At 54.0% G+C, this 14,093-nt stretch overlaps 9 non-coding genes across 9 annotated transcripts; all 9 read right to left on the reverse strand.

Moving 5' to 3' along the window:
* Positions 1-981: 981 nt before the first annotated feature.
* Trnag-ucc (transfer RNA glycine (anticodon UCC)) lies at positions 982-1,053 on the reverse strand. Its single transcript has one exon. It is a non-coding gene; the product is annotated as a tRNA-Gly (tRNA).
* Positions 1,054-3,542: 2,489 nt separating this feature from the next.
* Positions 3,543-3,614, reverse strand: Trnag-ucc (transfer RNA glycine (anticodon UCC)). The gene has a single exon. It is a non-coding gene; the product is annotated as a tRNA-Gly (tRNA).
* A 1,219-nt stretch (positions 3,615-4,833) lies between these two features.
* Positions 4,834-4,905, reverse strand: Trnaa-ugc (transfer RNA alanine (anticodon UGC)). Its single transcript has one exon. It is a non-coding gene; the product is annotated as a tRNA-Ala (tRNA).
* Positions 4,906-6,124: 1,219 nt separating this feature from the next.
* Trnag-ucc (transfer RNA glycine (anticodon UCC)) lies at positions 6,125-6,196 on the reverse strand. The gene has a single exon. It is a non-coding gene; the product is annotated as a tRNA-Gly (tRNA).
* A 1,218-nt stretch (positions 6,197-7,414) lies between these two features.
* Trnag-ucc (transfer RNA glycine (anticodon UCC)) lies at positions 7,415-7,486 on the reverse strand. The gene has a single exon. It is a non-coding gene; the product is annotated as a tRNA-Gly (tRNA).
* Positions 7,487-8,705: 1,219 nt separating this feature from the next.
* Trnag-ucc (transfer RNA glycine (anticodon UCC)) lies at positions 8,706-8,777 on the reverse strand. Its single transcript has one exon. It is a non-coding gene; the product is annotated as a tRNA-Gly (tRNA).
* A 1,218-nt stretch (positions 8,778-9,995) lies between these two features.
* Trnag-ucc (transfer RNA glycine (anticodon UCC)) lies at positions 9,996-10,067 on the reverse strand. Its single transcript has one exon. It is a non-coding gene; the product is annotated as a tRNA-Gly (tRNA).
* Positions 10,068-11,276: 1,209 nt separating this feature from the next.
* Positions 11,277-11,348, reverse strand: Trnag-ucc (transfer RNA glycine (anticodon UCC)). Its single transcript has one exon. It is a non-coding gene; the product is annotated as a tRNA-Gly (tRNA).
* A 1,219-nt stretch (positions 11,349-12,567) lies between these two features.
* Positions 12,568-12,639, reverse strand: Trnag-ucc (transfer RNA glycine (anticodon UCC)). Its single transcript has one exon. It is a non-coding gene; the product is annotated as a tRNA-Gly (tRNA).
* Between the last annotated feature and the right edge of the window lie 1,454 nt (positions 12,640-14,093).

Here is a 14,093-nt window from a genome sequence, read left to right on the forward strand (position 1 = left end):
CACTTTTTTCGGTCGTATCCGACGTCGCTGGGTGGCAATCCCACTTTCCCTGCAGACAGCTGCTCGGGAATGTGCTCGGCAAGCACGGACGTCATCAAACGTCCGCCCGCAACAAATGCAACTAACCAAATGAGAATAGCAACTAAAAAGGTGGTAAGTTGTTCGCCTACCACGCGGGCGGCCCGGGTTCGATTCCCGGCCGATGCATCGTTTTGCTGTTCTCGCTATAATGCCGCCGCGCCGATTGTTCGCTTGAGCTGCGTCAGCCTCAGGAATGTGTAGCAGGAATCGCTGTGAGAAGAACCAAACACGCAGCACGCAAGAGGCCGTACTTGGACGGTCGCGTGTTATTTCTGAACTCTAGCGTCGGCCTGGCCCTGCAGGCCGCTGTGTCCAGGTGCCGCAAGGGCGATGTACTGTAACCTCAGGCAGTGCTGCTTTCCGTTGAAAAAGCTGCGGCAGCAGTTTAATCTAGCCAGTCGGGAAAGCACGTGTAGCAACACAGCAGATTCTTGAGAAAGCGCGAACTGTCTATCTCTAATAATTGGGACTTACCAAGTTTCCTGGGACGTTTGTTGCAACGTGCCTCGGTAGCGCAGTAGGTAGCAAAAAATTAATATTTAATAAAGTTTAATAAGATAAAGTGGTTAAGGCGTCTGACTAGAAATCAGATTCCCTCTGGGAGCGTAGGTTCGAGTCCTACCGACTGCATCCGTTTTTTTTCTTTAGGAAGGAGGAGCAGAAAATTTCGCGGTTTGCCTGTCGTTTTGGTACCTCGCCACACCTCTCCTCTCACAGCCGTTTATAGCGCCTGTCCTTTTGATAAGGGCGAATTCCAAGCGTCAGCTTTCGCGTCAGCCGAGCAAAGTCGGGACAAGTCGGGACATACTACAGGATGGCCTGCTTGGAGAAACGACGGAAAGAAAACGTTAATTTAACAGCAAGTGGCTCACATACTCATACGCGAAAATTTGCACCCGTTGCGGTGGCCGGGAATCGAACCCGGATCAACTGCTTGGAAGGCAACTATGCTCACCATTACACCACCACCGCACAGCCGCTGCTCGCAACGTCGCGCTGTGTCGTCTTCGCGCCCGCCGGCAGCGGCCCACGGTGATAGTAGCTGTAGGCGCTTTACGAGGTAGGAGGGTGCATCCACACGCATTCGGGTAGCGCCTCCACGTACGCTGCGTCTTTGGGCAAGACTCGTCGCCGCGGCCGCAACGTTACTCACACGATAGTGATGAGCGGTCGCTATAAGGCAGTGTAGGGGGGACTCGGCGTGTGTAGCACTTTTTTCGGTCGTATCCGACGTCGCTGGGTGGCAATCCCACTTTCCCTGCAGACAGCTGCTCGGGAATGTGCTCGGCAAGCACGGACGTCATCGGACGTCCGCCCGCAACAAATGCAACTAACAAAATGAGAACAGCAACTAAAAAAGTGGTAGGTTGTTCGCCTACCACGCGAACGGCCCGGGTTCGATTCCCGGCCGATGCATCGTTTTGCTGTTCTCGCTATAATGCCGCCGCGCCGATTGTTCGCTTGAGCTGCGTCAGCCTCAGGAATGTGTAGCAGGATTCGATGTGTGAAGAACCAAACACGCAGCACGCAAGAGGCCGTACTTGGACGGTCGCGTGCTATTTCTGAACTCTAGCGTCGGCCTGGCCCTGCAGGCCGCTGTGTCCAGGTGCCGCAAGGGCGATGTACTGTAACCTCAGGCAGTGCTGCTTTCCGTTGAAAAAGCTGCGGCAGCAGTTTAATCTGGCCAGTCGGGAAAGCACGTGTAGCAACACAGCAGATTGTTGAGAAAGCGCGAACTGTCTATCTCTAATATGTGGCACATACCAAGTTTCCTGGGACGTTTGTTGCAACGTGCCTCGGTAGCGCAGTAGGTAGCAAAAAATTAATATTTAATAAAGTTTAATAAGATAAAGTGGTTAAGGCGTCTGACTAGAAATCAGATTCCCTCTGGGAGCGTAGGTTCGAGTCCTACCGACTGCGTCCGTTTTTTTTCTTTAGGAAGGAGGAGCAGAAAATTTCGCGGTTTGCCTGTCGTTTTGGTACCTCGCCACACCTCTCCTCTCACAGCCGTTTATAGCGCCTGTCCTTTTGATAAGGGCGAATTCCAAGCGTCAGCTTTCGCGTCAGCCGAGCAAAGTCGGGACATACTACAGGATGGCCTGCTTGGAGAAACGACGGAAAGAAAACGATAATTTAACAGCAAGTGGCTCACGCGAAAATTTGCACCCGTTGCGTTGGCCGGGAATCGAACCCGGATCAACTGCTTGGACGGCAACTATGCTCACCATTACACCACCACCGCACAGCCGCTGCTCGCAACGTCGCGCTGTGTCGGCTTCGCGCCCGCCGGCAGCGGCCCACGGTGATAGTAGCTGTAGGCGCTTTACGAGGTAGGAGGGTGCATCCACACGCATTCGGGTAGCGCCTCCACGTACGCTGCGTCTTTGGGCAAGACTCGTCGCCGCGGCCGCAACGTTACTCACACGATAGTGATGAGCGGTCGCTATAAGGCAGTGTAGTGGGGGACTCGGCGTGTGTAGCACTTTTTTCGGTCGTATCCGACGTCGCTGGGTGGCAATCCCACTTTCCCTGCAGACAGCTGCTCGGGAATGTGGTCGGCAAGCACGGACGTCATCGGACGTCCGCCCGCAACAAATGCAACTAACAAAATGAGAACAGCAACTAAAAAAGTGGTAGGTTGTTCGCCTACCACGCGGGCGGCCCGGGTTCGATTCCCGGCCGATGCATCGTTTTGCTGTTCTCGCTATAATGCCGCCGCGCCGATTGTTCGCTTGAGCTGCGTCAGCCTCAGGAATGTGTAGCAGGATTCGCTGTGAGAAGAACCAAACACGCAGCACGCAAGAGGCCGTACTTGGACGGTCGCGTGCTATTTCTGAACTCTAGCGTCGGCCTGGCCCTGCAGGCCGCTGTGTCCAGGTGCCGCAAGGGCGATGTACTGTAACCTCAGGCGGTGCTGCTTTCCGTTGAAAAAGCTGCGGCAGCAGTTTAATCTAGCCAGTCGGGAAAGCACGTGTAGCAACACAGCAGATTCTTGAGAAAGCGCGAACTGTCTATCTCTAATATGTGGGACTTACCAAGTTTCCTGGGACGTTTGTTCCAACGTGCCTCGGTAGCGCAGTAGGTAGCAAAAAATTAATATTTAATAAAGTTTAATAAGATAAAGTGGTTAAGGCGTCTGACTAGAAATCAGATTCCCTCTGGGAGCGTAGTTTCGAGTCCTACAGACCGCGTCCGTTTTTTTTCTTTAGGAAGGAGGAGCAGAAAATTTCGCGGTTTGCCTGTCGTTTTGGTACCTCGCCACACCTCTCCTCTCAGAGCCGTTTATAGCGCCTGTCCTTTTGATAAGGGCGAATTCCAAGCGTCAGCTTTCGCGTCAGCCGAGCAAAGTCGGGACAAGTCGGGACATACTACAGGATGGCCTGCTTGGAGAAACGACGGAAAGAAAACGTTAATTTAACAGCAAGTGGCTCACATACTCATACGCGAAAATTTGCGCCCGTTGCGGTGGCCGGGAATCGAACCCGGATCAACTGCTTGGAAGGCAACTATGCTCACCGTTACACCACCACCGCACAGCCGCTGCTCGCAACGTCGCGCTGTGTCGGCTTCGCGCCCGCCGGCAGCGGCCCACGGTGATAGTAGCTGTAGGCGCTTTACGACGTAGGAGGGTGCATCCACACGCATTCGGGTAGCGCCTCCACGCACGCTGCGTCTTTGGGCAAGACTCGTCGCCGCGGCCGCAACGTTACTCACACGATAGTGATGAGCGGTCGCTATAAGGCAGTGTAGTGGGGGACTCGGCGCGTGTAGCACTTTTTTCGGTCGTATCCGACGTCGCTGGGTGGCAATCCCACTTTCCCTGCAGACAGCTGCTCGGGAATGTGGTCGGCAAGCACGGACGTCATCGGACGTCCGCCCGCAACAAATGCAACTAACAAAATGAGAACAGCAACTAAAAAAGTGGTAGGTTGTTCGCCTACCACGCGGGCGGCCCGGGGTCGATTCCCGGCCGATGCATCGTTTTGCTGTGCTCGCTATAATGCCGCCGCGCCGATTGTTCGCTTGAGCTGCGTCAGCCTCAGGAATGTGTAGCAGGATTCGCTGTGAGAAGAACCAAACACGCAGCACGCAAGAGGCCGTACTTGGACGGTCGCGTGCTATTTCTGAACTCTAGCGTCGGCCTGGCCCTGCAGGCCGCTGTGTCCAGGTGCCGCAAGGGCGATGTACTGTAACCTCAGGCAGTGCTGCTTTCCGTTGAAAAAGCTGCGGCAGCAGTTTAATCTAGCCAGTCGGGAAAGCACGTGTAGCAACACAGCAGATTCTTGAGAAAGCGCGAGCTGTCTATCTCTAATATGTGGGACTTACCAAGTTTCCTGGGACGTTTGTTGCAACGTGCCTCGGTAGCGCAGTAGGTAGCAAAAAATTAATATTTAATAAAGTTTAATAAGATAAAGCGGTTAAGGCGTCTGACTAGAAATCAGATTCCCTCTGGGAGCGTAGGTTCGAGTCCTACCGACTGCGTCCGTTTTTTTTCTTTAGGAAGGAGGAGCAGAAAATTTCGCGGTTTGCCTGTCGTTTTGGTACCTCGCCACACCTCTCCTCTCACAGCCGTTTATAGCGCCTGTCCTTTTGATAAGGGCGAATTCCAAGCGTCAGCTTTCGCGTCAACCGAGCAAAGTCGGGACAAGTCGGGACATACTACAGGATGGCCTGCTTGGAGAAACGACGGAAACAAAACGTTAATGTAACAGCAAGTGGCTCACATACTCATATGCGAAAATTTGCGCCCGTTGCGGTGGCCGGGAATCGAACCCGGATCAACTGCTTGCAAGGCAACTATGCTCACCATTACACCACCACCGCACAGCCGCTGCTCGAAACGTCGCGCTGTGTCGGCTTCACGCCCGCCGGCAGCGGCCCATGGTGATAGTAGCTGTAGGCGCTTTACGAGGTAGGAGGGTGCATCCACACGCATTCGGGTAGCGCCTCCACGCACGCTGCGTCTTTGGGCAAGACTCGTCGCCGCGGCCGCAACGTTACTCACACGATAGTGATGAGCGGTCGCTATAAGGCAGTGTAGTGGGGGACTCGGCGTGTGTAGCACTTTTTTCGGTCGTATCCGACGTCGCTGGGTGGCAATCCCACTTTCCCTGCAGACAGCTGCTCGGGAATGTGCTCGGCAAGCACGGACGTCATCGGACGTCCTCCCGCAACAAATGCAACTAACAAAATGAGAACAGCAACTAAAAAAGTGGTAGGTTGTTCGCCTACCACGCGGGCGGCCCGGGTTCGATTCCCGACCGATGCATCGTTTTGCTGTTCTCGCTATAATGCCGCCGCGCCGATTGTTCGCTTGAGCTGCGTCAGCCTCAGGAATGTGTAGCAGGATTCGCTGTGAGAAGCACCAAACACGCAGCACGCAAGAGGCCGTACTTGGACGGTCGCGTGCTATTTCTGAACTCTAGCGTCGGCCTGGCCCTGCAGGCCGCTGTGTCCAGGTGCCGCAAGGGCGATGTACTGTAACCTCAGGCAGTGCTGCTTTCCGTTGAAAAAGCTGCGGCAGCAGTTTAATCTAGCCAGTCGGGAAAGCACGTGTAGCAACACAGCAGATTCTTGAGAAAGCGCCAACTGTCTATCTCTAATATGTGGGACTTACCAAGTTTCCTGGGACGTTTGTTGCAACGTGCCTCGGTAGCGCAGTAGGTAGCAAAAAATTAATATTTAATAAAGTTTAATAAGATAAAGTGGTTAAGGCGTCTGACTAGAAATCAGATTCCCTCTGGGAGCGTAGGTTCGAGTCCTACCGACTGCGTCCGTTTTTTTTCTTTAGGAAGGAGGAGCAGAAAATTTCGCGGTTTGCCTGTCGTTTTGGTACCTCGCCACACCTCTCCTCTCACAGCCGTTTATAGCGCCTGTCCTTTTGATAAGGGCGAATTCCAAGCGTCAGCTTTCGCGTCAGCCGAGCAAAGTCGGGACAAGTCGGGACATACTACAGGATGGCCTGCTTGGAGAAACGACGGAAAGAAAACGTTAATTTGGCAGCAAGTGGCTCACATACTTATACGCGAAAATTTGCGCCCGTTGCGGTGGCCGGGAATCGAACCCGGATCAACTGCTTGGAAGGCAACTATGCTCACCATTACACCACCACCGCACAGCCGCTGCTCGCAATGTCGCGCTGTGTCGGCTTCGCGCCCGCCGGCAGCGGCCCACGGTGATAGTGGCCGTAGGCGCTTTACGAGGTAGGAGGGTGCATCCACACGCATTCGGGTAGCGCCTACACGCACGCTGCGTCTTTGGGCAAGACTCGTCGCTGCGGCCGCAACGTTACTCACACGATAGTGATGAGCGGTCGCTATAAGGCAGTGTAGTGGGGGACTCGGCGTGTGTAGCACTTTTTTCGGTCGTATCCGACGTCGCTGGGTGGCAATCCCACTTTCCCTGCAGACAGCTGCTCGGGAATGTGCTCGGCAAGCACGGACGTCATCGGACGTCCGCCCGCAACAAATGCAACTAACCAAATGAGAACAGCAACTAAAAAAGTGGTAGGTTGTTCGCCTACCACGCGGGCGGCCCGGGTTCGATTCCCGGCCGATGCATCGTTTTGCTGTTCTCGCTATAATGCCGCCGCGCCGATTGTTCGCTTGAGCTGCGTCAGCCTCAGGAATGTGTAGCAGGATTCGCTGTGAGAAGAACCAAACACGCAGCACGCAAGAGGCCGTACTTGGACGGTCGCGTGCTATTTCTGAACTATAGCGTCGGCCTGGCCCTGCAGGCCGCTGTGTCCAGGTGCCGCAAGGGCGATGTACTGTAACCTCAGGCAGTGCTGCTTTCCGTTGAAAAAGCTGCGGCAGCAGTTTAATCTAGCCAGTCGGGAAAGCACGTGTAGCAACACAGCAGATTCTTGAGAAAGCGCGAACTGTCTATCTCTAATATGTGGGACTTACCAAGTTTCCTGGGACGTTTGTTGCAACGTGCCTCGGTAGCGCAGTAGGTAGCAAAACATTAATATTTAATAAAGTTTAATAAGATAAAGTGGTTAAGGCGTCTGACTAGAAATCAGATTCCCTATGGGAGCGTAGGTTCGAGTCCTACCGACTGCGTCCGTTTTTTTCTTTAGGAAGGAGGAGCAGAAAATTTCGCGGTTTGCCTGTCGTTTTGGTACCTCGCCACACCTCTCCTCTCACAGCCGTTTATAGCGCCTGTCCTTTTGATAAAGGCGAATTCCAAGCGTCAGCTTTCGCGTCAGCCGAGCAAAGTCGGGACAAGTCGGGACATACTACAGGATGGCCTGCTTGGAGAAACGACAGAAAGAAAACGTTAATGTAACAGCAAGTGGCTCACATACTCATACGCGAAAATTTGCGCCCGTTGCGGTGGCCGCGAATCGAACCCGGATCAACTGCTTGGAAGGCAACTATGCTCACCATTACACCACCACCGCACAGCCGCTGCTCGCAACGTCGCGCTGTGTCGGCTTCGCGCCCGCCGGCAGCGGCCCACGGTGATAGTGGCTGTAGGCGCTTTACGAGGTAGGAGGGTGCATCCACACGCATTCGGGTTGCGCCTCCACGCACGCTGCGTCTTTGGGCAAGACTCGTCGCCGCGGCCGCAACGTTACTCACACGATAGTGATGAGCGGTCGCTATAAGGCGGTGTAGTGGGGGATTCGGCGTGTGTAGCACTTTTTTCGGTCGTATCCGACGTCGCTGGGTGGCAATCCCACTTTCCCTGCAGACAGCTGCTCGGGAATGTGGTCGGCAAGCACGGACGTCATCGGACGTCCGCCCGCAACAAATGCAACTAACAAAATGAGAACAGCAACTAAAAAAGTGGTAGGTTGTTCGCCTACCACGCGGGCGGCCCGGGTTCGATTCCCGACCGATGCATCGTTTTGCTGTTCTCGCTATAATGCCGCTGCGCCGATTGTTCGCTTGAGCTGCGTCAGCCTCAGGAATGTGTAGCAGGATTCGCTGTGAGAAGCACCAAACACGCAGCACGCAAGAGGCCGTACTTGGACGGTCGCGTGCTATTTCTGAACTCTAGCGTCGGCCTGGCCCTGCAGGCCGCTGTGTCCAGGTGCCGCAAGGGCGATGTACTGTAACCTCAGGCAGTGCTGCTTTCCGTTGAAAAAGCTGCGGCAGCAGTTTAATCTAGCCAGTCGGGAAAGCACGTGTAGCAACACAGCAGATTCTTGAGAAAGCGCCAACTGTCTATCTCTAATATGTGGGACTTACCAAGTTTCCTGGGACGTTTGTTGCAACGTGCCTCGGTAGCGCAGTAGGTAGCAAAAAATTAATATTTAATAAAGTTTAATAAGATAAAGTGGTTAAGGCGTCTGACTAGAAATCAGATTCCCTCTGGGAGCGTAGGTTCGAGTCCTACCGACTGCATCCGTTTTTTTTCTTTAGGAAGGAGGAGCAGAAAATTTCGCGGTTTGCCTGTCGTTTTGGTACCTCGCCACACCTCTCCTCTCAGAGCCGTTTATAGCGCCTGTCCTTTTGATAAGGGCGAATTCCAAGCGTCAGCTTTCGCGTCAGCCGAGCAAAGTCGGGACAAGTCGGGACATACTACAGGATGGCCTGCTTGGAGAAACGACGGAAAGAAAACGTTAATTTGGCAGCAAGTGGCTCACATACTTATACGCGAAAATTTGCGCCCGTTGCGGTGGCCGGGAATCGAACCCGGATCAACTGCTTGGAAGGCAACTATGCTCACCATTACACCACCACCGCACAGCCGCTGCTCGAAACGTCGCGCTGTGTCGGCTTCACGCCCGCCGGCAGCGGCCCACGGTGATAGTAGCTGTAGGCGCTTTACGAGGTAGGAGGGTGCATCCACACGCATTCGGGTAGCGCCTCCACGCACGCTGCGTCTTTGGGCAAGACTCATCGCCGCGGCCGCAACGTTACTCACACGATAGTGATGAGCGGTCGCTATAAGGCAGTGTAGTGGGGGACTCGATGTGTGTAGCACTTTTTTCGGTCGTATCCGACGTCGCTGGGTGGCAATCCCACTTTCCCTGCAGACAGCTGTTCGGGAATGTGGTCGGCAAGCACGGACGTCATCGGACGTCCGCCCGCAACAAATGCAACTAACCAAATGAGAACAGCAACTAAAAAAGTGGTAGGTTGTTCGCCTACCACGCGGGCGGCCCGGGTTCGATTCCCGGCCGATGCATCGTTTTGCTGTTCTCGCTATAATGCCGCCGCGCCGATTGTTCGCTTGAGCTGCGTCAGCCTCAGGAATGTGTAGCAGGATTCGCTGTGAGAAGAACCAAACACGCAGCACGCAAGAGGCCGTACTTGGACGGTCGCGTGCTATTTCTGAACTATAGCGTCGGCCTGGCCCTGCAGGCCGCTGTGTCCAGGTGCCGCAAGGGCGATGTACTGTAACCTCAGGCAGTGCTGCTTTCCGTTGAAAAAGCTGCGGCAGCAGTTTAATCTAGCCAGTCGGGAAAGCACGTGTAGCAACACAGCAGATTCTTGAGAAAGCGCGAACTGTCTATCTCTAATATGTGGGACTTACCAAGTTTCCTGGGACGTTTGTTGCAACGTGCCTCGGTAGCGCAGTAGGTAGCAAAACATTAATATTTAATAAAGTTTAATAAGATAAAGTGGTTAAGGCGTCTGACTAGAAATCAGATTCCCTATGGGAGCGTAGGTTCGAGTCCTACCGACTGCGTCCGTTTTTTTCTTTAGGAAGGAGGAGCAGAAAATTTCGCGGTTTGCCTGTCGTTTTGGTACCTCGCCACACCTCTCCTCTCACAGCCGTTTATAGCGCCTGTCCTTTTGATAAAGGCGAATTCCAAGCGTCAGCTTTCGCATCAGCCGAGCAAAGTCGGGACAAGTCGGGACATACTACAGGATGGCCTGCTTGGAGAAACGACAGAAAGAAAACGTTAATGTAACAGCAAGTGGCTCACATACTCATACGCGAAAATTTGCGCCCGTTGCGGTGGCCGCGAATCGAACCCGGATCAACTGCTTGGAAGGCAACTATGCTCACCATTACACCACCACCGCACAGCCGCTGCTCGCAACGTCGCGCTGTGTCGGCTTCGCGCCCGCCGGCAGCGGCCCACGGTGATAGTGGCCGTAGGCGCTTTACGAGGTAGGAGGGTGCATCCACACGCATTCGGGTAGCGCCTCCACGCACGCTGCGTCTTTGGGCAAGACTCGTCGCCGCGGCCGCAACGTTACTCACACGATAGTGATGAGCGGTCGCTATAAGGCGGTGTAGTGGGGGATTCGGCGTGTGTAGCACTTTTTTCGGTCGTATCCGACGTCGCTGGGTGGCAATCCCACTTTCCCTGCAGACAGCTGCTCGGGAATGTGGTCGGCAAGCACGGATGTCATCGGACGTCCGCCCGCAACAAATGCAACTAACAAAGTGAGAACATCAACTAAAAAAGTGGTAGGTTGTTCGCCTACCACGCGGGCGGCCCGGGTTCGATTCCCGGCCGATGCATCGTTTTGCTGTTCTCGCTATAATGCCGCCGCGCCGATTGTTCGCTTGAGCTGCGTCAGCCTTAGGAATGTGTAGCAGGATTCGCTGTGAGAAGAACCAAACACGCAGCACGCAAGAGGCCGTACTTGGACGGTCGCGTGCTATTTCTGAAATCTAGCGTCGGCCTGGCCCTGCAGGCCGCTCTGTCCAGGTGCCGCAAGGGCGATGTACTGAAACCTCAGGCAGTGCTGCTTTCCGTTGAAAAAGCTGCGGCAGCAGTTTAATCTAGCCAGTCGGGAAAGCACGTGTAGCAACACAGCAGATTCTTGAGACAGCGCGAGCTGTCTATCTCTAATATGTGGGACTTACCAAGTTTCCTGGGACGTTTGTTGCAACGTGCCTCGGTAGCGCAGTAGGTAGCAAAAAATTAATATTTAATAAAGTTTAATAAGATAAAGTGGTTAAGGCGTCTGACTAGAAATCAGATTCCCTCTGGGAGCGTAGGTTCGAGTCCTACCGACTGCGTCAGTTTTTTTTCTTTAGGAAGGAGGAGCAGAAAATTTCGCGGTTTGCCTGTCGTTTTGGTACCTCGCCACACCTCTCCTCTCACAGCCGTTTATAGCGCCTGTCCTTTTGATAAGGGCGAATTCCAAGCGTCAGCTTTCGCGTCAGCCGAGCAAAGTCGGGACAAGTCGGGACATACTACAGGATGGCCTGCTTGGAGAAACGACGGAAAGAAAACGTTAATTTAACAGCAAGTGGATCACGCGAAAATTAGCGCCCGTTGCGGTGGCCGGGAATCGAACCCGGATCAACTGCTTGGAAGGCAACTATGCTCACCATTACACCACCACCGCACAGCCGCTGCTCGCAACGTCGCGCTGAGTCGGCTTCGCGCCCGCCGGCAGCGGCCCACGGTGATAGTAGCCGTAGGCGCTTTACGAGGTAGGAGGGTGCATCCACACGCATTCGGGTAGCGCCTCCACGCACGCTGCGTCTTTGGGCAAGACTCGTCGCTGCGGCCGCAACGTTACTCACACGATAGTGATGAGCGGTCGCCATAAGGCAGTGTAGTGGGGGACTCGGCGTGTGTAGCACTTTTTTCGGTCGTATCCGACGTCGCTGGGTGGCAATCCCACTTTCCCTGCAGACAGCTGCTCGGGAATGTGGTCGGCAAGCACGGACGTCATCGGACGTCCGCCCACAACAAATGCAACTAACCAAATGAGAACAGCAACTAAAAAAGTGGTAGCTTGTTCCCCTACCACGCGGGCGGCCCGGGTTCGATTCCCGGCCGATGCATCGTTTTGCTGTTCTCGCTATAATGCCGCCGCGCCGATTGTTCGCTTGAGCTGCGTCAGCCTCAGGAATTTGTAGCAGGATTCGCTGTGAGAAGAACCAAACACGCAGCACGCAAGAGGCCGTACTTGGACGGTCGCGTGCTATTACTGAACTCTAGCGTCGGCCTGGCCCTGCAGGCCGCTGTGTCCAGGTGCCGCAAGGGCGATGTACTGTAACCTCAGGCAGTGCTGCTTTCCGTTGAAAAAGCTGCGGCAGCAGTTTAATTTAGCCAGTCGGGAAAGCACGTGTAGCAACACAGCAGATTCTTGAGAAAGCGCGAACTGTCTATCTCTAATATGTGGGACTTACCAAGTTTCCTGGGACGTTTGTTGCAACGTGCCTCGGTAGCGCAGTAGGTAGCAAAAAATTAATATTTAATAAAGTTTAATAAGATAAAGTGGTTAAGGCGTCTGACTAGAAATCAGATTCCCTCTGGGAGCGTAGGTTCGAGTCCTACCGACTGCGTCCGTTTTTTCTCTTTAGTAAGGAGGAGCAGAAAATTTCGCGGTTTGCCTGTCGTTTAGGTACCTCGCCACACCTCTCCTCTCAGAGCCGTTTATAGCGCCTGTCCTTTTGATAAGGGCGAATTCCAAGCGTCAGCTTTCGCGTCAGCCGAGCAAAGTCGGGACAAGTCGGGACATACTACAGGATGGCCTGCTTGGAGAAACGACGGAAAGAAAACGTTAATTTAACAGCAAGTGGCTCACATACTCATACGCGAAAATTTGCGCCCGTTGCGGTGGCCGGGAATCGAACCCGGATCAACTGCTTGGAAGGCAACTATGCTCACCATTACACCACCACCGCACAGCCGCTGCTCGCAACGTCGCGCTGTGTCGGCTTCGCGCCCGCCGGCAGCGGCCCACGGTGATAGTAGCTGTAGGCGCTTTACGAGGTAGGAGGGTGCATCCACACGCATTCGGGTAGCGCCTCCACGCTCGCTGCGTCTTTGGGCAGGACTCGTCGCCGCGGCCGCAACGTTACTCACACGATAGTGATGAGCGGTCGCTATAAGGCAGTGTAGTGGGGGACTCGGCGTGTGTAGCACTTTTTTCGGTCGTATCCGACGTCGCTGGGTGGCAATCCCACTTTCCCTGCAGACAGCTGCTCGGGAATGTGGTCGGCAAGCACGGACGTCATCGAACGTCCGCCCGCAACAAATGCAACTAACAAAATGAGAACAGCAACTAAAAAAGTGGTAGGTTGTTCGCCTACCACGCGGGCGGCCCGGGTTCGATTCCCGGCCGATGCATCGTTTTGCTGTTCTCGCTATAATGCCGCCGCGCCGATTGTTCGCTTGAGCTGCGTCAGCCTCAGGAATGTGTAGCAGGATTCGCTGTGAGAAGAACCAAACACGCAGCACGCAAGAGGCCGTACTTGGACGGTCGCGTGCTATTCCTGAACTCTAGCGTCGGCCTGGCCCTGCAGGCCGCTGTGTCCAGGTGCCGCAAGGGCGATGTACTGTAACCTCAGGCAGTGCTGCTTTCCGTTGAAAAAGCTGCGGCAGCAGTTTAATCTAGCCAGTCGGGAAAGCACGTGTAGCAACACAGCAGATTGTTGAGAAAGCGCGAACTGTCTATCTCTAATATGTGGGACTTACCAAGTTTCCTGGGACGTTTGTTGCAACGTGCCTCGGTAGCGCAGTAGGTAGCAAAAAATTAATATTTAATAAAGTTTAATAAGATAAAGTGGTTAAGGCGTCTGACTAGAAATCAGATTCCCTCTGGGAGCGTAGGTTCGAGTCCTACCGACTGCGTCCGTTTTTTTTCTTTAGGAAGGAGGAGCAGAAAATTTCGCGGTTTGCCTGTCGTTTTGGTACCTCGCCACACCACTCCTCTCACAGCCGTTTATAGCGCCTGTCCTTTTGATAAGGGCTAATTCCAAGCGTCAGCTTTCGCGCCAGCCGAGCAAAGTCGGGACAAGTCGGGACATACTACAGGATGGCCTGCTTGGAGAAACGACGGAAAGAAAACGTTAATTTAACAGCAAGTGGCTCACATACTCATACGCGAAAATTTGCGCCCGTTGCGGTGGCCGGGAATCGAACCCGGATCAACTGCTTTTTTTTTTTTTTTTTTTTTTATACGCAAACGATACGCACAACGCACGCACACTTATTCTTCTCAAGTAGGTGATTCATCTCGAATCTAGCGTCCCGATGCTTTCCGAGTCAGCTGCTACGAAATAAAAGTATGCCCCAGGTGAGGCTCGAACTCACAACCCCGGCATTGCTCACGGCTACTGCCTTATAAGTACCGTGC

This window comes from Schistocerca cancellata, chromosome 4, assembly GCF_023864275.1.
Source record: "Schistocerca cancellata isolate TAMUIC-IGC-003103 chromosome 4, iqSchCanc2.1, whole genome shotgun sequence".
Taxonomy (NCBI): domain Eukaryota; kingdom Metazoa; phylum Arthropoda; class Insecta; order Orthoptera; family Acrididae; genus Schistocerca; species Schistocerca cancellata.